The sequence below is a fragment of the Microtus oregoni genome, unplaced genomic scaffold (assembly GCF_018167655.1).
Source record: "Microtus oregoni isolate MIOR12 unplaced genomic scaffold, Mior012 000007F_ref0000211, whole genome shotgun sequence".
Classification (NCBI taxonomy): Eukaryota; Metazoa; Chordata; class Mammalia; order Rodentia; family Cricetidae; genus Microtus; species Microtus oregoni.
The window spans coordinates 8,241,429-8,265,034 of record NW_024543066.1 but is presented as its reverse complement, the minus strand read 5'-3'; the positions used below and the strand labels follow the sequence as shown (position 1 = coordinate 8,265,034).

General features: G+C 36.9%; 1 protein-coding gene and 1 pseudogene across 1 annotated transcript in view; one reads left to right on the top strand and one right to left on the bottom strand.

Annotated features, from left to right (window-relative positions):
• The window catches only part of Ctnna3 (catenin alpha 3), a 1,347,523-nt gene that overhangs the window by 1,181,163 nt on the left and 142,754 nt on the right, over window positions 1-23,606 (top strand). The window lies entirely within an intron of this gene.
• Window positions 18,653-23,276, bottom strand: LOC121450622 (annotated as a pseudogene).

Here is a 23,606-nt window from a genome sequence, read left to right as displayed (position 1 = left end):
TAGATGAGGAATTCTGAAGCAGTCTTGGGTAGGGTGAACTGTAGTTTCTACAATCATGAAGGAGAAGCGGCCCCTCTTACAGATACAGTGAACAAGGGGAGGAAGGGAACGAGCTGCTGAATTGAGGGTAAACCCTAGGGATTAGAAAAGGCTGCAGGGCTCCAGGTGTTGAGTTTCTCACTAATCTTTTGAACTTTAATTTCTTACAGAGAAGAATAATTACAGCTAAGCATTTACAAAGATTATTATATTGTGAAAATTTTAAAGATAAATGAAAATTTTTCTCTTTAATTATGTTTTGTAGACTAATTCTTCTGGAATCAAATTAGTAGTAGGACAATTTGACAGAAATAAAGTAGTACTTAGGTGAGAACCATTTTTTTCTTATTTTTAAAGATTAATGCTGTGCAATGTGTTTTAGTAGTAGTACTATTCCCCACAGTAAAGACCTAAGAGGAGAAAGACAAAGAGAATAATAATTAAAACACGAAGAGGCCTTGGGAGATATCTTAATTAATGAAATGCTGAGCATGCTATTGTGAGCATTGTTAGATGTCCTCCAGTGTCTTTATGGGGTCCATGTGAGGGTGTCCCACCCTTCCTTAGTCTAGTGTGTTCGTAAGTTCTCCGGCCTGGCTTTCCTATTAGGATTTTAATATGTCAGTGTCCTGTTCAGATGGTTCTAATCTGCACCCATAAATTTATAAGATTGTTCTTTATATTTATAAGTATGTGTGTATTGTCTGTGCTTCAGCTGGTGCTGTTCACATCTACAGCAGGGTGCAGATTTAGCTCAGAGTTTGTAGTCAAGGTAAAGTAAATTGCGTCTTGTAAAATGGATTAGTTATGGGTGTGTGGAATAGCTGAGGGAACCTTGCAGCCTCAAACCCATTGTTTTACACAGGATGGAGTGTCTTAGATGAGTGAGGGCACCACCTCAGTGGGCCTCTCCTCCCGGTTGTATGTAGGTTCCTGTGCAGCTCCACACTTTACTCTGTGTGACATGTTGCTAATTCATGTGGTAAAGGAAAGTGTGCTAGCGCTGTGTGTCAGAACTTACAGACTTTAGGCTCTTCATTATCACATAGATGTGATTCAGGAAGAAAAGCCAAAAAATACTCTGATGTCTGGTAGAAAGTACTAAATTATATGTAGGCTTTTATTTAAGGTGAGTACTAATATGAGAGGTTTGAACAATATATTATCAATGAAAGAAGTGACTAAGAGATCAAATACATGATAGGTTTTATTTTGGATGAAAAGGAGGAAAGTGTGTGTGTGTGTGTGTGTGTGTATGTGTGTGTTTCTCAAAGGAGTAGTAGACAAACTAAGAAATAAGGCTTCTGAAATGTGCAATTTGGGGTAATTGGATTGGAAAGTGATAGTAATGAGGGAATATATATATACATATATATATATATGTATATATATATATTCATTGAAGACAGATCAACCAGTAGTATAGTTTCTTCTTTTTATGCAGCTCTGACCTCTAAAACTAAACATATTATTAAATTCCAAATAGAATCAGAATGCAGTAATATGTCCTAATATGTTAAGTTTTAGGAAATCTCAAGAAAAAAGTGAAGGAGCAATAAATACATATTTATGCATAAAGTTATATAACTGATTGAAAAATTACTTTCTCGCATAATTTCAAAAAAGGCATACACATATCCACAATTTGACCCAATTAAAAAATGTGTCACAGATGTGCTAAACCCCACCTTCTGCTCATTCCTATGCATGAGCTGCATGGAGGAAGAGGTTTTGGAGACGCTGCAGTAGGAGAGGAAATCAGTCACAGGATGCTGGAAGAGGCAGTGAAGTCATTACATAATAAGATAAAATGCCTTAGTGAATAAGATTGCATCGGATAAAGAATTGTTGGTATACCTTCAAAAGTCCCCTGTGGGTTAGAGTATGACCATAGGACATGCTGTAAGGCATATTTTAACTTTCAACTGAGTATTAATTTATTATGAAGCCACCCTTTTAATTAGGTATCTAAATCAAGATTGTATTTGTACATTGGAAGTGACATATGGTTTAAAGTTCAGGATACATCAGATTATAAAATTTGTATTGCTTACATTATGGATTCACACTAAAAGGTCACATTGACAAGGCGAAGGAATTAGTGGAATGCATTTTTCATGGCGCCCCCTAGGGTTCCGGTGTTACTTTGGCAAGTGGTCAACCCATCTCTTCCCACAGTCAGACATTTCCCCACTGAGAGGGTTTAAGAGGAATTACATGACATGATGATACATAAATTCATTCATCTTGATGCATTCCATTCATCTCTGTTATACCATCATAGCCATTAAAATTAAATTTGATTTGCAATATCTTTCAGCGTTTTAGTTTTGCTTAATTAATTGTAAGTAGAAAGAAGATTTGTGGCAGAGCTACTGCACATAATAGACGAAACAGTGATATATGTACCACTCAGAGCAGAAAGCAATAGTTCTGCTTTGTCAACTCCCCAACTCCTTTTCTTGAAAAATATTATAACCTCACAGAAAAATAAGATAAAATTATGGATCACCTTAAAACAACAGCTTTACGCAAAAATGTGTATTCTTTCTATTTCAGGGTCTCTCTCTCAGTATATTGATGCAAATCTTAGAAATTTTGAAACATTTCTATACTTTATCAACATGTAGGTATATCTCAATTTATAGTATATATTTAAATTTTATTGCATCATGCTAATTATGGTATAAAAGTATCCAAAATTCTGATATTTTACAGTTGCACTCCACAGAAAATGGCATAGGTGCATTCCTAGGAAAAATGAAAGTAAACATCAAAATTATCTCACGTGAAAATACACAAAATGCAGCAGAGCACTTTATCAAATCCTTTTGTCTCTCAGCTGCTTCAGGGAGCATCCTCTTCTGGAGCCAGATCCAGCACTCTGATGTAACACATTTGCTAATGTCATCAGTGCCTTAAGAAGGATGCCTGCTTGTCAGCCTTCCCTCTGTCATTACTATATGATTGCTATATTCTGGCTTTTCTTCTAAAAATTTTCTACCAGTGATGCCTAAAGAATTAGAAGTTAATGAAGAAAATGGAATTAAAAAAGTACTGGCAACATTTACAGTCTTTAATCGCTTTAAATCATTTTAATATCACAGATGCAGGCGGAGGCTGCTTGTTCATTTCCTGATCATCCTGACTTGAAATAGTCACACAAAACTTTAAAATTTAAATCACTGCTTGGCCAGTCACAGAAGCATGTGGCTAGCTCGCTCTTATATCTTAAATTAACACATTCCTATTATATATTTCACCAAGAGGTTCGTGGCCTACCAGCAAGGTTCCGTCTGACGGCTCATGTCTTTCGCCTCTGGTGACTCCATGGCTCCCTGCTGACTATGCCTAATCTCTTCTTCTCTATCTGTGTGGAACTCCTGCCTTGCCTGATTCTGCTAAGCCACTGGCCAAAACAGATTTATTCATTAGCCGATAAAAGCAACACATAGACAGAAGGACTTCCCATACCATATACATATAATTTTCTACCTGTAGCTTGTGGATTAAGTTTTGAGCAAAATACTGCTGAGCAAACTACATTATGACTAAATATTTTCTCTAAATATGGTCAATTTGAACATCACTTTTGTCTCTTTTAACCTCTACCTCCCAACTTTTGTCACAACTGCCGACAACTAAAGTAAAAAAAAAAAAAAAGAATGACACAAGAGTAAGTCATGAGGGTAAAAGGTGCCCATTAGCCATCTGACTGGTTTCCTTCAGCTCTTCTGCATTGTTCTCACACAAGACTCCAATCAGTTCCATTTCCTGGTTGCAGCCATGCCTTTTGGAGTTGGTGGCATGGGATTGATTTTCCATTATACAACTGAAGTATATTGTTCATCAGTGACCAAACAACAACTGGGTACTTGTCAGGGAAGCAGAATAGTAGAGATATATGGAAACCTTATTAGCAAGTGGTGTTACGGATAGGTCCTAAATCATAAGAAAGAGCAAATTATAAGAATCGTGTCATCCATCCCTGGTTTCAGGATTCCTTGTCTTATAAAGTTTCAGGAGACTATTGTGTATCTTTTCTTTGTTCTTCTTAGTCTGTTAGATCTAGGAATGTGTCTACACATTCTGCTCCTTCAGCTTACTACGCTTTCAAGCTCATCATTTTCCTACTTACACTACATTTTTTATAATAATTAGGATGAGGAGGTAATATTATACTCTCTTTAGGTGGGGGGTTGGATGTGACAAATAGCATGTAAGGTATCTTTTTTGTGACTCGTGGACTCTCTGGATTAGATGTGAACAAATTAGTTTGAATTATGGTCCCTATGCCATGCAGTAGTAGATTTCAGGCTCTCAGTACCACTCGAGTGTTTGGCACTGTTTGGAGGATGGTTATTTAGTCTCCACACAGAACAAGCATGTAAAGATGCCTCCAGGATTGGTCAGTGTAAGTACTTTCAAAACCACAAAATTCCTCATTGACAAAAAACCCAAGTCACCCTTTCTTGTTCATTTACAGAATCACTAGGAGAAGGGAAACCCCTTTTCTGGTGTTTAACCCAGATTTTTCCATCATGTCTTACAGCATGAAATCAGGGTCAGCCTGACTGAATTTCTACATACAGCTTGTAGATGTTATTCCTTTAGCTAGTACTGAGCAGTGCATGGAGCATTGACCTGTGTCTTTTGCTTGACAATACAATTCTCTATTGCAGTGTAAAATATTATAAATCAAATCTGTCAAGTGTAACTGTAGAACTGTACATATGAGAAAGTGAGGAAACCCTCAAGTTAAAGTGAATTATTCCGAAGATACCCATGAAGTCTCACCAGCGTGTCTACTCATGAACAAGGATGACATTGATAGACACATGAACAGTGATGGAGGACGGTCATGAGGCCTCCATCTAGACAGAATTACATACAACTAAGGAGTACTGAGAATTAAAGTAGTCACCCCCTCAGAAGACCACACCATTTGGTTATCCAATACAAAATGGTCAGCCCCAAGTAACAATATAAAATTATATCAGGTTTTATTTATGTATTTACAAATTATGTATCTATGGGATATATCTATATAAATAAAAATTAATGAAAAAAGAGGCTATGCATTAGAAAGAGCAAGGAAGGGTACCTGGGAGAGCCTAAAGGGAGCAAAGGGAAAGGGGAAATTGTGTGATTATTTTGTAATCTAAAAGCCAAACAAAATATTTTTTAAAAGAACGGACTATTTGGAAACCTAAAACATGGGAAATTTCAGAACATTCATAAGTGAATGTTCTTTGAACTCCTTAAAAGTATTGTAGTCAAAGAAGAGCCTCCTGTTTAGCACAGGAGAGTCCAGGCCAAGACCCAGTGGTAAGCTCTTCACAGGTGATGCGGTTTGAGAGCTGCAAGCAGATGCCAGCAGGCATAAATGGCATCCAAGGTAGTCTTGCCCATAAATATTTTCAAATTTATAACCCTGACTCTGAAGAACATATTGTGTGAGAAAATACAGGGTGATAAATGGAAATCGTGCTCCACTGAAGTGAGAAAGGGGAAAATATAGTTTTATTTCTTGCCCAACATTTCTACATCATGATATCTCTAAACATGTAGCCATAAATCTGAGATGAGTCTCAGGAAATGCAGTGAAAGATTTCACTGCTAGTCTGTCAGAGTTTAGGGTTCCCTTCATTCTGCCTGTCAGAGAAACTCGGAGAGGCAAAGTAAACTGTAGGGCCAGAAATGCAAGGGAAAGCTTGGATTTCCTGGCCATTTATAGTAGAAATTTGAAATCCTGAAGAGATTTCTTTCATGCACTGTGTGAAGGCTGAGATTGTTTATTATTGCCCATCAATGACATATAGAATTGCATTTTTCTTTCTTGGCCTCAAAAGAAAAATATAAAGATTTGTTCTCTTGGAAATGGATTTGAGAAGCTTTCATGGATTATTTCACCCTTGATATATTTGCTTTTCAAGATACTTTTATTATCTGTAAATAACAATTACAGTGTACTAGTGTGTCCTGCGGCAGTTAGATGATATGAATAAATATAATTGCTAAGTCACTGAATCACAATTGATTCTCAATAAACAGCCATTGAATGTCTTATTCTGGATGGGCATTAAACTTTCAAATTTTGCTGTGTTTAAAGCTATAAACTCATATAAGCACATATACTGTATATATGTATATATATATATATACACATATATATATGTGTGTATGTGTGTTACTTCATTCATATATTTTCCCAATATTATTTAGTTTTTTCCTTCAGAGTACTTTTTCACTTTATCTGGATTCAAGTATTAATTCTACTTTTCCTTATTTATTTTCTGTATTTCCATCTATATTGACCAAGAGACATAATTGCTACCTGAATATATGTTTAAACATGTGTGCATCTTTTAAGATCAGGACATTACTTCAAAATAGTTTCAATATTATTAACACAATCAAAACTTTAAAAGTGGCATCTTTTTTTAGCATGCATTCAATATTCAAATTTTTATGAATGTTCTTTGATGTTGTTATTATAGTATTTTATTAGAAAATTGTTTTGGATTGTCAGATATTTGCTTTCTCTGTCTAACATAGCCCTTCAAACTTGAATGTGGGTTCTTTTGCTTGTTTGTTTGATGTTTAGTTCTCTCTCTCTCTCTCTCTCTCTCTTTCTTGTGTGTGTAGCATGTTTATACTTTGTGTGTGTCCTATGCTATTAAAAATTTTAGACTTATAGCTAGAAATATTCTTGATTTCTGGTGAGTTTCCTTGAAATTAGACTCATAGTAAGCATTTTTTTCCATTTTTTTTTATTGAGAAAAGGAGAAAAAAAAACATAAACAAAAAACAAGTTTCCACCTCCTCCCAGCCTCCCATTTCCCTCCCCCTCCTCCCACCCTTCTCCCCCTCCCCCACTCCTCTCCCCCTCCCTCTCCAGACCACAGAGCAGTCCAGGTTCCCTGCCCTGTGGTAAGTCCTAGGTCCTCCCTCCTCCGTCCATATCTAGGAAGGTGAACATCCAAACTGGCTGGGCTCCCACAAAGCCAGCACATTAAGTAGGATGAAAACCCCGTGCCATTGTCCTTGGCGTCTCATCAGCCCTCATTGTTCGCCATGTTCAGAGAGTCCGGTTTTATCCCATTCTTTTTCGGTCACAGTCCAGCTGGCCTTGGTGAGCTCCCAGAAGATCAACTCCACTCACTGTCTCAGTGGGTGGGTGCACCCCTCGTGGTCCCGACTTCTTTGCTCATGTTCTCCCTCCTTCTGCTCCTCATTGGAACCTTGGGAGCTCAGTCCAGTGCTCCAGTGTGGGTCTCTGTCTCTATTGCCATCCATCACCAGATGAAAGTTCTATGATGATATGCAAGATATTCGTCAGTATTGCTATAGGATAGGGTCATTTCAGGTTCCCTATCCTCAGCTGCCCAAGGAACTATCTGGGGACCTCGGCTTGTGCATCTGGAAGCCACTCTAGGTTCAAGTCTCTTGCCAACTCTAAGGTGGCTCCCTTAACTAAGAATTGTGCTTCCGTGTTCCCCTATCTAACCGTCTTTATCCCAATCCTCCTTTTTCCCCAAGTTCCCCCCATTCTCCCCTTCTCCCTTTTCTCTCCCCATCTCCCCTTACCCCCATCCCACCCCACCCCCAAGATCTCAATTTTCTCCCTGGCAATTTTGTCTACTTCCCATAGCCAAGAGGACAACTATATGTTTTTCCATTGGTTCACCTTCTTACTTAGCTTCTTTGGGATCACCAATTGTAGACTCCGTGACCCTTGTTTATGGCTAGAAACCAATTATGAGTGAGTACATCCCATATTCATCTTTTTGGGTCTGGGTTACCTCACTCAGGATAGTGTTTTCTATTTCCATCCATTTGCATGCAAAATTTGAGAAATCATTGTTTTTTTTTACCGCAGCGTAGTACTCTAATGTGTAGATATTCCACACTTTCTTCATCCATTCTTCTATTGAAGGGCATCTAGGTTGTTTCCAGATTCTGGCTATTACAAATAATACTGCTATGAACATAGTTGAACAAATGCTCTTTTCATATGATCGGGCATCTCTTGGGTATATTCCCAGGAGTGGTATTGCTGGGTCCAGGGGTAGGTTGATCCCGAATTTCCTGAGAAACCGAAACACCAATTTCCAAAGTGGTTGCACAAGATTGCATTCCCACCAGCAATGGATGAGGGTACCCCTTCCTCCACAGCCTCTCCAGCAAAGGCTATCATTGGAGTTTTTTATTTTAGCCATTCTGACAGGTGTAAGATGATATCTCAAAGTTGTTTTGATTTGCATTTCCCTGATCGCTAAGGAGGTTGAGCATGACCTTAAGTGTCTTTTGGCCATTTGAACTTCCTCTGCTGAGAATTCTCTGTTCAGTTCAGTGCCCCATTTTTTAATTGGGTTAATTAGCATTTTAAAGTCTAGTTTCCTGAGTTCTCTATATACTTTGGAGATCAGACCTTTGTCTGTTGCGGGGTTGGTGGAGATCTTCTCCCAGTCAGTAGGTTGCCTTTTTGTCTTGTTGACAGTGTCCTTTGCTTTACAGAAGCTTCTCAGTTTTAGTAGGTCCCATTTATTCAATGTTGCCCTTAATGTCTGTGCTGTTGGGCATAGTAAGCATTTTTAAATATAGTGTAGAGGTGATCATTCTGTTCTCTTCAAGAGCCATATTGAAACAGTGGCATTCTGCATGGTTCATTTTTCAGTACTTTGGGACTGTTGGATCTAGTCGCTACATCAGTGAAGTTTACAAATGTATGGTTAGTGACATCTGCTAACAGGAACATGCAAACTAGAAGGCTACAGCTTCCTAAGTGGCATGCATTAGCTTCTGTGATGGTGAAAACATGGTATTTTGTTTTCCTCTTGGCATTCTTTTTTTCAGGGGAGGATATTTGGAAGAACAAATTCAAAAAGGAAAACAGGAGGAAAGTGTCCCTGCCAGGCTACAGTCCTAGTAGCTCCCTCTCTTTTCAACTTTGGCATGCAGGAATTTCTAGGGACAGCTTGATATAGGTGTTTGCACTGCACAGGACAGACTATCAACCCTGAGAGTTCATTATTGTTCATATTGAGGAAAGTAATGCTGCTAATGCTATTAATACAGTTCGCATAAATTCTGTCCAAACTATAGACAACACATTGTTGAGTAGATAACAAATGAAGAAAACCAACTAACATATTTCTAGTGTTGGAAAACAGTTGCCTGTTAAAGAAGGAACTCCTGTCATAGAGTCAAAGACGTTCTGAGAAAATCTTTTTTTGTTCTGTTTTGTCATACTTATTAGTTCCAATAAAATTAACAATCACTATTTATTTGAAACTATATTCATTCACTCTTTGTAACTTTGTTTGGCAAAAGTATACAAGCTATTCTTGAAATTCAATTGGTTATATGTGCTTTGCAACATACACTGTTGTGTGTTGACAGAAATTGCTGTCCTGCCCCATCCCACAGCTGTTCAGCCCCAAAGAAACACACAGAGGTCTACATTAATCATAAACTGATTTGCCTATTATTTCAGGCTTCTTATTAACTCATAATTTATATTAGTCCATATTTCTTTTCTGTGTTAAGTCTTGTGGCTTGGTACCTTTTTCAGCAAGACATTCTCATCTTGCTCTCTCTACACCTGAGTGACAACTGCAGACTGAATCTTTTCTCTTCCCAGAATTCTCTTGTTCTCATTGCCCCACCTCTGCTTCCTGATTGATTGTCCCACCTATACTTCCTGCCTGGTTACTGGCCAATCGGTGTTTTATTAAAATAATACAAATGACAGGATAAAAGACCATTGTCCCAGAGTACTTTCCCCCTTTATTCAAAACAAAAACTCTGAATTTAATATCGTTTGTTTAGCTTTTTGTCTAGACCGTTATACATAACATCTGTAACCAACACTCTAAACAAAGATAAATATCCATAACCTAGTTTTTGGGAATGCAGGTGTACTTTTCCAGGCTACTTCCTACTTATTGGGGATGCTGATAATCTTATGGGGCCCTAAACAAAATTTAGAATTATGGTCAAGTTTTGACTGGAATATTCTGCGAAACTTGATCATCTCAGCCTGCAGTCTTGAGGCTGTTCTGGATGTAGAACTCAGACACTTCGTTTTAATGCTTAAATATTTAATTAAAATATATTACCCCTCTTTCTTCTCCCTTTTACTCCTCCGGTACCACCTCTGCTCTCTCCCAAATCGACAGTCTCCTGACTTTAGCCATTGTTGTTTTCTATACATATGAATGAATAAACATACACCTCTAACTTCTTGAGTCTGTTGAGTGTAGCATGTAGTATATGTTTGTAGAACTGACTATTTGGTATTGGGTAAACAATCAGGGTGCTCCTTCCAAAGGAAGATTAACTCTATCCATCTCATCCATTAATAATTGCTTACAGCTCTTCATCTAGGCTTTGATACCCATGAGATTCTCCTGAACCATGTTGGCATGCTACCTGTTTTAGAAATGTTCAGGTCTTGTTTTGGCAGCCATGTTGTTGAGATTTCACAGAAGTCCCATTTATTAATTGTTGCTCTCAGTGTCTATGCTACTGGTGTTATATTTAGCAAGTGTCTCCTGTGCCAAGGCATTCAAGGCTACTTTCCACTTTCTCTTATGTCAGGTTCAATGTATCTAGATTTATGTTGAGGTCTTTGAACCACTTGGACTTGAGTTTTGTACAGGGTGAAAAATATGGATCTATTTGCATTCTTCTACATGCCAACCTCCAGTTATGCTGGCACCATTTGTTGAGGATGTTTTCTTTTTTATTCACAGGTATAGCTTCTTGTTATAGCTAGCATTCTGGAACTCACAGCATACTTCCTAGTCCTTTAGCCTTACTATATTCTGGCCTTTCTTCCCAGAAATTCTCTGAGTCAAGGATCACTTTATACTTTATATTGACCAGAAAATTAGCCATCTTAACATTTAGATATTTGCAATGGCAAACTTTACTTAGCCACTAGAACTTGGATCTTGGGTGGTATTTGTTTTCTTGTTGCTATGGGGATATCATTCTCTTTATTTCTGTAACTAAAAAACCTTGCATATACAAAACAATACCTCTACCTCAAATATAACACAAGAGGATCTATTCATACTGGTTTTCATTTTTATTTTGCATTATTTTTTGACATTAAGAACTTTAATTTACCCAGACATCATATAGCTAATTCTTTTCTCTCTCAACAATTATATAAAAATACTTTGAGGATGGTGTCACTATTTGCTCTTCTCAATAAAGTTCAAGGTTCTTTTGTAGTTGTTTTGCTTCCATAGTATTTCTCAGGTTCTACAGTAAGAGGACTATCATCCAGGGTTTCTTTAAATAAACACTTCCTGTTTTCCTTAACTGTCAATAAGCCTCCAGGTTCATATAGGTTTTTTTTTAATTTAATATAAACTTTGCTATTGAGTATTCTAAATTCATTCATTTGCATAAGTATTTGTTTATGTGAGGCCAAGTTTCATTATGTATAACAGACTAGCATCCAACTTTCATGGCTACCATTTCAACCTCCCTGTGCTTATGTTGCAGGCACATATCACCCTGTTTGGTACTATTTTAATTTAAAGTTTACTGACATTTATGTAGACCAAAGGTTAGAAAAAAACCTCATGTATGTTTTTTTTTTTTTTTTGGCGTACCCATCCATTCATCAAGCCCCTCAACTTTTGAACCACTTGTAACCTACTTCTCACTATATCTCTTCCAGCCTGGCTTTATTCTGCTCTGCCATAGGTCAAAAAAGCTTCTTTTTAAAGCAATGGTAATAAAACATATTCACAGCTTACAGAGGGGAAGCCCATATCATTTCCCCTTTTCTGTCTAAATCAAAAGGATTTTAACTTTAATATAATAAAATTAAATACAATAAAATAGGTATCAAACAGGAAGTAAACTTATAATGCTTAGGCTATTTGTATCTGGAAATTTTCATATATAATTTATCTTTTATCATAACTAAGGAAAACTATAACTATAATTACCTGTCTTCAACTCTTCAAAGACACCAATAGGATATAGTATTACCTTATTAAACAGGAAGTGCATTATAAGCAACTTCCAAAATTATAGAATTGAGAGAGACATCTTACTCAAATTTTTCTGTCACATTGGGGCTTCCATTTTCAGCCGATAGGCCCATAGTATCTGGCAGGCTTTTCTATGAATTAGGAAATTCGAAAGACTGTATCAGCTATATTGGTAGTTTATCAGTCACTTTCTTGCATAATGTCTGACACTTTCTTCTGAGAAGCAGGAACCCTGAAGAACCATCATGTCTTTGGGAAAGTTCAGCAGTCACTTTTCTGTGGGTCCTGCATGTCCAATTCATACAGCATACCATCACACAGTCCAGGCAAGAGCAGTTTCTTGCCCAAATAGCTAGCCTTGTCACATTGAAGGCAAATTCCATAATGAGTTTCTTCAATGTGCATTAATCTCTCTGAAGTAATTGGTGCTGTCAGAAGCAGACATGTCTCATTGTTGAAAAAAGTCTAAATTCTTAAAACATTTTAAATGCCATATTGTGTAATGTTTGAAGTATTGAAGAATATTTATCTAACTGAACTATATCTCTATATATCTCTGCATATTTAGAAAACCTGACATGACTAAAGTTTGATTATTATACATGACTATCTATTAATCTGTATTTCTTAATTATATATTATATTTTTAAATGAGCTGCACAAACACAATACCTTAATCAAGAGCAGAAATATATAGCAAAATCGATGTTAAATTTATATCAATAGACCAAGATTTATAGCGATTCATTGTGTTCATCTCTATATCATATCTCCCTTTAAATGAAAACAAACATTTATAAAGTATCAATTTGGAAATTTAGACAAAGTACTTTTAGGGTTCACAGACCCCTTTCTTGGGATCTAGTTCCACCAAACTACATTAGCCTAAAAGGAATCTATAGGTTCTCATCTTCTGTGGAAACAAAAGCAGACTCTCTTTTCCAAAGTAACATATCTTGGACTCAAATTTTTAAATCAAGATACCTATAACTATATATATATATATATAGCTATATATTTATACGTGTGTGTGTGTGTGTGTGTGTTAGTTTAGCTTAGCAGCTCTCACAAATCAAGTGTTTCTTTGAAGTTAAAAAATTTAAAGAAAACATAATAATATACATAATCTAGACTCTGTATATTTTCTATCTTTATATTTTTTTCTTTACCCCTTAATTTATGGCAGTTTGTACTCTTTTATATTACTTTTACTATCTCTTTAAAGACTTTGTTTTATTTTTTAAGATTATTTGTTTTTATAATTGTCTATATTCCTTTTCCTCTCTCTTCCAAGCCTGTGTACAAATTTTATATACTGTGTTTTGTTTAGAGGTCTTTTATGTCTGAATCTTTCCTTATTGCATACCTGTATTATTATCTTGCCAGGAGTACCTTTTATTTATTATTTTTTCTAAATGGTAAGTGGGCATGGCTAGGACCAATTCTATGGTCATGCCTGTTGACTCTGCCCCATCGAACATGGCAGAGTATGCTCACGACCTCTGCAAGCTATGCTTACTGCCCTGGCTCCAGGGACATAGCAGGACTGTGCGGCCATTAACCAACTAGTAGCACTCTGCTTACAAATCCCATTTAAGTTCAGGACCTCCCAAAAGAGCCATAGTCATTCATGCTGCATGAACTAGGAAGCCATCACTTAAAGAAGCTGCTCAGTTTTTGCTGCTAATATTGAGTCAGGAAGACTTCTTTTAAAGTAGCCACTCAGTTTTTGTTGCCAATGTAGGTAAGGAAGCCTTCTCTTAATGAAGTCATGCCTTTGCTCACCACCAGCAAACAGAGCCTATCTGAAAAAAAAAAAAATGTGACTACCAAGAAGGTGCCCTTATTTCCCATTTTTGTGGGTCTAGAAACCCTCTTTTTTTCTTAAGTTTTTTTTTTTTTTTGTTTTTTACATCTTATGTGTATCCATGCCCCAGTTGGTGGGAGTCATTTTATAGACTGAGACTGCTTGTTCATTTCTCAGTTTCCCAGACCCAAATAATCACACACAAACTATATTAATTACAACCCTGTTAGACCAACAACTTGGTTGTATTCCTACCTAGCTCTTATATCTTAAATTAATCCATTTCTATTAATCTGTGAATTGCAATGAGGTTGTGCCCTACTGGTAAGGTTCTAGCTTTTGTCTCCTTAGGCAGCTACATGGCGTCTCCTTGAACTCTGCTTACTCTCTATATCTCTCCTAACCTGGCTATATTCTGCCCTGCTGTAGGCCAAAGATGCTTCTTTATTAACCAATGGTAATAAAATATATTCAGAGCATACAGAGGGGAATCCCACATCAACCACTTTAATTAATTTATGATGATTTTATCCAATCAAATAATTTTCTTCTCTGAAGAATGTTTAGTTTGGTGGAGTTCTATTTATGACTTTGCACGTGTTGCCTTTTGCAATGGCTTGACATGGAATATTCAGCAAAGCTCAACATGAAGCCATGGTACATAATTGTTTGGATATGGTAGCACTTCAAGGGGAAAGTAGGGAGTGGTCTTTTCTAGTCTTTCTCTCTGCATCTTGATTACCACACCAAGAGCATCTTGTCTAGCACATGTTTCTTACCATAATGTGTTATATTGGAGGCTACTTGTTGGTTCCTGGCTGCTCAGCCAAGAAATAATCACACAGAAACTATATTATTTAAAATACTGCTTGGCCCATTGGCTCTAACTTCCTTTTGGCTAACGCATATCTTAATTTAACCCATTTCTATTGTTCTGTGTATCTCGACATGGTTGTGGTTTTCCAGATAAAGTTCCATCTGGCTCAGGCAGGGCTATATGGCTCCTATCTTACTCTGCCTCCTTTCTCCCAGTATTCTGTTTAGTTTTCCCCACCTACCTCTATTCCCTGCTCAGGCCTAAGACAGTTTCTTTATTAACAAATGGTATTCATAGCATACAGAGGGGAATTCCACATCGGTAATGTTTTATCTCAAAGTGGAAGAATATAATGCCCATGGCCTAAAATGAAAAACATGAAAAAGTTCATTCTCTCCTCTTATAGGTTGATTTTTTTTTCAGGTATTGTCTCTTTCTTTCTTTCTCATGCACACACACACACACACGCATACACACACACACACACACACACGAGTGAGAGAAAATGAGAGATTCTGATTAAAGAAACTATGGAGTGGGAAAGTATGTTCCTGTCCTTAAGGAAGACTAATAATTATTTAAAAATCCAGAGAACTCTTTGGCCAATTTTAAAAAGTTGTGTTTGGTTTTATTTTTATTTCTTTGACTTTATCTTAGTGTTCCATTACATTTTGGCTGTGCCAAGATATCTCAGTTTCTTATCTATTTTCTGTTCTATCATAGAATCAGACAGTTTTTTCCTAAGTACCTTTGTTACTTTATTAAAGAATGGTATGGAAACCATGATAGAGTCTGATTTGCAAGGATATAGGGAATGACTATGAGAATATATTTTAACAGAAAGAATTTTACAGCCTGGGACTTCCCATGTAAATCAAGCTGACCTTTAACTTACAGATATCCACCTTACTGCCTCCCAGGTGCTGGGATTGAAGGTGAACTGCACCATGCCTAGTCCAATGGTTTTCTTAAAGAAAATAGTTGGCAAAACTCAACTTTTCCTAAGGATGCCAACATTCTAAGTGCTTTCTAGTTTTTTCTGCAATTCCAGCCCCCATGGTCATATTAATGAATCTGGCATATGAAATGGAGTGTGCATGTATTGTACATGAAGAAAACCAGGATGTTGTACAAACTTAAAAGGGTATAATTGTGGTATAGCTCAAAGAGCTAGTGACAGCTATTTCTAGCCATGACTAGAAGGGTTTTAAATTAGTTACAGAGATTTATTAGCAATAAAATTTAGTGATTTTTAATTTCTACTGTTTAACAATGAATTACCAAAATTAGGCCAAAGGCTAATATGGATTTTTGTTTAATTAAGAACCCTGATGTAATTTTAACTGTCAACTTCTACTTCTGAGCTTCGGTGTGTTACTGAATCTTCCCCAGGAGTTACTCAGGGACCTCTAAGCTGATAAAATGAGGCCTTTCTGGGTGAGGCTTCTGGATTCCTGGCTTTAGATAAACCCTACACACATTATGTGTTGTGCATGTACAACAACTACCATGATAGACACACAGAGAATGTGTGAAAGTTGCTGCCCGCACCCCACCTAGGGATTCTCCTTAGCTTCTCTTTATATTTGCCTTCGAATTAGATGGCAGTAAGAAGTCAGCAATCCCTTCCATTTTAAGCCACATCCCAAGGTATTTGTAGGTCCCTGTCACAGGCTAGTCCTCTCCTTTTCCATTTTAAGGCACATCTCAAGACACTGTAAATCCCTGTCATGTGCTGGTCCACTCTTCTTGCCACAGCTCTTATGCACTTTTAGTTTTTCATTTTCAACAAAGATTACTTTAGATTCTAAAACTTACTCATACTTACTCTATCAGGTCTGCCTGGCTCTATCAAGGTCTGGTTCTTCTGTTGTTCTGAGTTCTCAAACTTAACAAATTCTGAGTGAAAACCTACATGTGATATTCCCCTATGGTGCTAGCAGCTACCCATCTTCTGCTTCATGTTTGAAATACACTTTAACAATCCTCATATTTCTTTCTATTTATATGTCTTATGTCATAGTACTTTGAGATGCAAGGAATTACATTTTGCAGAATAAGGGACCTAAAATAACATGAGTGATGGCACTTTACCAGTATTCAATCAGGTGGGGCAATTTTTAAATTCTTTTTTTAATTAATTCTTTAAAATTCTGACAACAGCATTAATTAGGCATAATATATAATATTTGCATCTGTTAACATGAGAATGACAGACTAGCTAAGAATCTTTTTTACTGTAGCTAAAACCTTTAGTAATTTAAATCAAATAAGCAAATAAAACTTGTTTATTACATACTTATCTTTTAGCACTATACTAATAAATATTGCTTGCTGTCAGTACTGTCCATTAGCAACCCCAAAACCTTTATACATTTTCTCCCCCAAAATCTTTACAAGTTAGGCACATCAAAATTAAAGGCATTTAGCAAAGTTTCTCAAGAGTTTCATAATCAATCCATCATGTAATGGGATTAAATTTTGGTGATTTTTCACTCCGGTGTAAAAAGTTTTAGTTTGTTCCTACAGCTGTTATTTTAGGGATGGGAAATGAAAAATAGACAACTTTTACTGAGAATTTGCTACGTGCCCTGGGCTACTATAAAAATGAGTGCATTGTGAATGAAGATGGGCCATACAATATGTACACTCATGATCAAATCCATGTTCTTCTCTGGAGCTGGCTCAACAAATACCTTAATTAGAAAGAGATAAAATATACATAAGGATCTTTTATCTGTACAATTCCCAGGGTCACGGAATAAATGTTACCTAATGTAAGGAAATTTCTTGTAGCTCAGCAGTCTCCAGGGTTTGAAGAATATTTTATTCTATGACAAAATGGGTAGATAATTGTATCAATGGTCAAATGAAGGAAAGCAAGGGTGCAAACCAACATTCAATACCATCTTTCTCAGGAATGCTGAACTAACTTCTTATTATTCAATTCCTTATGTAACTGAACAAAGCTTCACTATTTTTTAGTAGTTTATTATTTTTGTTTTAGTTTAGTTATATAATGGATCAAAAGTTAATGGTAAAAGGAAAAGTTTTATTTATTTACACAGCCTGATTTTAAAGTAGGGACAGAGGGTTGGTGTATCACTATAAAAATATATCCACTCATACGTAGTCTTCAGTATTCTGGAAAGTCTTGGTACTTGGTACTTTCTTGGCACTTGTTTGCTTTAAAATAAGCTAAAGAAATTTATGTACCTACATATAAGAATATCATCTTAGGGGCAGGTTATAGACCATGCAGAGAACAAAGGTTAAACTGACGTATTTGTAATTAAACTAAAAATTTCCATTATATCCATATATTTCCATACAGTATCTTCCCAGGAAGGCACATGCAAAATATTTCAATAATTTATCAAATTTATACAAAACAGAACTTGAATAATGAATAGTTTCATATCGTTATATAATTTATGACAAGATTACAACACTAGACAGGCTGTAATTCATGGTGGCTATTCTCTAAATATTTTTGAATATGATCTGTAACAACTCATGCTTTATTGTCTTATATTTTAATGAAAGCAATATTTGACACCTCGAGATTTAAGTAGAATAATTGCACACAGCAACTGTTGATAATTAACTGCAGAAAATTCTCTTATCTAAGATGTGGCATCATTTTTCATCTTGCCATATTGTTAACAATGATATACTTCCAAAGTAAAGTGCCTCTCTTATAAGTTAATTTTAAAAGTAGACAACTTTTCAGGACACTAGTTGTAGTTCCTTGTTTCTTCGTAGTTGCATTAACTCTTCAGGAAAAAGGCTAGACAGAACAATGCTGCGGAAACCTGAATGGAATAATAAATTACATTGAATAGATCAAAGATGTATACAAACAGTGAAAATTGGAACAAAAGATAGATGGCTCTAGAAGTTAAACTCAGGAGAATATAGCTTAGGTCTTGTACTAATTTTAAATATATAAAAATATATATATTTCTTTTACTAAAGATTTTATTTTTCATTATATATAATTATGTGTATGTGCCTACTGAGGAGAGAGGAGGGCATCGTATCCTTTGGAACTGGAGTTACGGGTGGGTGCTGGGAATCAAACTTAGGTCTTCTGCGAGAGCCACACTTTCTGAACTGATGAGTCATCACTTCAGCCACAAAGAAAGAAATTCTTCCCAATTTGTCACACCTAGAGAAGACACTGTAAGAAAATGAGTACTTTTCATGCTTCTTTTTAATAATGACAAGCTTGTGCCACAGCTCCAATACACAGCTCACAATCAGTCTTTCCGCAGGGGAACAGTCTCCTCCCTGATGCCCTCCTTTGTCACAATGCAGATCCTGAGGGCATCGCCAGTGTACACGTCCCTCTCAGCTGCAGAAATAAAGCCGCATAGCTTTGTCCAGAGACAGGGGCACGTGGTCCACATTCTGCATATTTTGAAACCAACTTGGTTGTCAAGCAGAGGCTGCAGCATGGCACTTGCTGAGCCCCCAGCCTTGAAGGAGTCTCTCTGGTAGGAGCCCACTGGGTCAAAGCTATACACAGTTCCTTTTCCTTCTTCATCAAGTCCACCGATGATGTTGTAGACGTAGTACGGGAAGAAGCGCCGTGAGTAGAGGATGGTAGAAAGCATTGCAGCAATTGCCCCGGTGGTCATGGCCTTGTTATTGGAGTGCTTGTACATCTTTAATCTTGCTTCAATAATCTTCGTCAGAGTAAGACAATCTCCATGAAAACCACTGCAGCCAATGACTTGCCGTGAGACAGCAGGAGTCGGAGCTTACCGGGGCTTCGACAGAGAGCAGGCAATGAGGGCTCAGGGCTCCGCCGGCCCTGCGCACCTGCGGTTCTTGCCTTACACCTTCAATGGAGGTACTGTATTGACAATTGCTGGAGAAGATTTTTCCATTGTTGCTTCAGACACTCGGTTGAGTGAAGAGTTTTCAATTCATACCCGAGATAGCCCCAAATGTTATAAACTAACAGATTAAAAATGCATTTTTAATGAGAATTTTTGTCTGCTTTGCTATACTACTAGACACAGCAACCACATTGACTTTCTCTGTCACTTTTCTTGTCTGAAGTTATTTTACATTTATGTCTCTCTGAAGAACTTTCCCTTGCTATTAGTACTTAAGCCCCTTTAAAAAGACACCTCACAAAATTTCCTATCAACTGATTTCATTTTTAATTAATAGTAAATTAAGTGTTCATTCACTACAAATCTATGAATTCCTTAATTAACAGTGTTTAATCATCAATTATTTAAAATGAACTTGTATTCTTCCAAGTATTTATTCATTAAACATTCTTATTTTATGACCACAACTCTTAAAATCTTGGCCTGTTAAGGTATAATTAGCATTTATATAAACATGTACTTAGTCTATGCCAGCTAGTTTTTTCATAGAAATTGGTTTGTAGACATAGTTTCATAGGCACAGTGAGAAGCTACTTACATTAGTTGGACTCTACATGGTTGTGACAATTTGATTTTAATGAAAGTAACTTTTTGAATTTTAATAATTAACCTATTCTATTTTGTAGAATGCTATTCTAGTAAATAGATAAGTAATTTATTAAATAATTTATTTTTAAGTTTATTTATTAAATTATTTCTCTGTTGATTCTGATCTGAGTCAAACTTGATTCTCGGAGAGTACAAATCAAGCAAGTATGAATATTTGTGTGTAAGATTTTATATCAATCAGATATGCTTTATTTTGAGCCAGTCTGGAGCAATGGGATGACTGTCTTCTCTGTGTGTCTGATGTATGAAGAAGCACATGGATGGCTGTCTTCTCTGTGTGGCTGAGACATGAAGAAGCACATGGATGGCTGTCTTCTCTGTGTGTCTGATGTATGAAGAAGCACATGGATGGCTGTCTTCTCTGTGTGTCTGGTGTATGAAGAAGCACATGGATGGCTGTCTTCTCTGTGTGTCTGGATATGAAAAAGCACACGGGCTGCCTGTTTTCTCTGTATTTTTGATAGATGAATAAGCCCGTGCACATGTATTTTAGGATCATTTCCCACACAGTGTTTGTCTTCCTACCTGTAGTAATTCCATTGCTTTGGACAAATCTTTCCAGAAATAGCATGAACCATTTGCCAAGAGTCAATTTCACAGCCTCTCGCAATGGCTACATTTGACCACAACTTACAGGATGATGAATTCTCTTAGTTGTACAAAGAGACTTTTTAGTTTGGTTACTTTAAAAAAAAATCCTTTATACAACCGTGTAATTCTTCCTTAGGGGTTGTCCAAACATTTGCTTTGTTTTAGTCCAGTGTTGTATTTTATGCCCGAGCTTCCAGCTTACTCTACTTGCTTCTAGCAGTGTAGGGAATTCTTATATCCCATAAAGCAAATTCCAATCCATGAACACTGAATAATATATCCAAAGTCTACTATTGATCTGAATTACTGTTGTACTGAATAACACCTCTCTAGTAATGTGTCACGTCTTTTATATGTCTTCATCTTTTAACTCAGAGAAAGTGGAGTGGCACAGTTGGACACCCAACTTGAAAGTATGGCATGGCAGGAACACAGATGACATTTTGAGCTTTCTTATTGAGCCTGGGATTTTTTTTTCAAATCTAGATGAGTTTGGTTAGTGCTATTGATATTGTGCCTAGCATCCTAATGAATTCTGAAAGTAAAAGGTCTCCTGAAAGCTAAAGAATTTATATCCACAGTGGGAAACTAAGACACAACTCTCCATTCCCTCAGAATAGCATCTAGAGGATATTTTCATGAATCCACCTTTCTTAAGGCTGAAACCATGATACATGAAATGATCAAGTAACTGATAGAGTAAATCCTCAGAACTAAGCAGACATGGCAATGCGGGGGAGGAGGTTACATGTCAGTGGGGAGGGACTTTCTTTGCCTCTGCCATTGCAGTCCCCTGTAGTGTCTGCTGTGATCATGAACACACAATGCTGCAGATTTTCCCTACACTCCGGATGCCCTGTCTGTGTTTACAATGCTTCAACTATGGAGCATTAACAGACACATTGCAAGGTGCTTGTGGTGTTCCTCAGTTCTTGCCCTTTTTAAAATTTCTGCATGTCCTTGAAATGACCTGTCGAACCTTAAGCAGATGTCCTTATAACATTTATGGCCTTTTTCCCCTGCCAGTAAAAGCAATAAATGAACATTGTAAACATTTAGAAACAAACCAATTTCAAAGGACAAAAGCCTCACGTAATATTCCAAAGCTCTTAGATGAGAATTACTACGTTATACTTGATGTGTTATTTTTTAAGCCTTTTGCCTGCCTGTATATATATACAGATGTGCTTACTTAAAATTAAATGATACCTGGTAGGTGAAGGGAGAGTTTCAATTCCCATCTCTTGTGTTTCTCGAAGTTTCCAAATTGCTTGCCTACTCTTGTTTTGTAAGTCGCATATTGATGCTTTTGAAGCTTTCTCTCTGTCTCTCTGTCTCTCTCTGTCTCTGTCTCTCTCTCTCTCTCTCTCTCTGTGTGTGTGTGTGTGTGTGTGTGTGCGCGCGCGCGCAGATGAAGAGATGTGTAGGCGTATATGTATGTACAAGTGTCTGTGGAGGCCAGAGGTCCCCATAAGATGTCTTGCATAATAATTCTCCACTTTATTTTGTGAGACAGTTTCTTGTTGAATTTGGAGTTCACCCATTACACTAGGCTGTCTGGACAGGAAGTCTAGAAGTCCCTAGTCTCTCCCTCCCCACCTAGAGATGGCAGAGGTATGCTTACCTTCTTTAGCCCAGGTAATAAGGATACAGCTTAAGTCTTCGTGTTTGCTTGGCAAACACTTTCCTTACTGAAGCTTGTTCTTAGCTTCCTTGAAGCTTCTGTAATCCATATGTCACTTCTTATGTTTTTCAAACTTGCAATGCAATTGGGACTACAATGTCACATGATCCATGAAATAACTTTTGGGCCCAGTTTTGAAGTTGCCTTTATTAGTCATGTGAAACTGAACTGTGACCTATTAAATATAAGGGTTGATCTTTTCTACTGTGATAGCAAAATAATAAGAATTAATAGTAGCAAAATAATAAGAATTAATAGTATGTTAATTGTTAAGATTGAAAGAGAAAAGGAATATGGGATTACCAGGCACCACTTTGCTGATGAATTATACATAAAGAGCTCAATTAAATATGACTGTCCCGTTCTCCTATTCTGTAGAGAAGAATGTCAAAGAGCTTGGTTTGAATCTAGACATTGCTATTTGAACTTTCCAAAAATATGCTTTCACCCAAACCTTATTATCTCTCATGGTTTCATTTGTCTGTTATGTCTTTATTTAAGCTTCCAGCTAGTCTCATCTGGTGACAGTTTTCATGAATTAGGAATGCTCCTCTTCGTATCTGAGTTCCATTACAAGCTCATCTGGTGGCTGAGTAGGGACAGTCATACAAATGATGCCACTTTCATATATGACCTCCTGCTGAATTGATCTGTGCATTCCACAGTTGTGTTTTGCTGATGTCTTCTGAGCAGAGGAATGGCTAGCTTCCTGATCAAGAGATTGAGGCTCTGATTTGCCCTAAGTGTTTGCATAATTACCATGATCCTCAAAAATACTTGTACAAATTTGAATAATTATCATTATCCCTTATAATGGCGAGAATGTTCTAACAAAAGAGAAGTTGGGGAATAGAACTAGGGAACTGTGTCAAGAAGGTCACTGGTTTATAAAGTGACTTATAAAGGTCACTGGATAGTAAAACTGGGGTCAGAGGTATAGAGTTTTTCCTTTTCTCCCTCCCCTTTCTCTTCCCTGAAGTTTTCATTTATCTATTCTTGTTTCGTAGCTCTTTGGTGAACATCAATTTTCTTTTTAAAACTTCAGCTTTAGACGGTCGTAAGGCCTGAAAAGATGAGTTTCTGGTTATACTACCATTTATTCACCTCACTGCCAATGCAAAAAGAGTAAAGG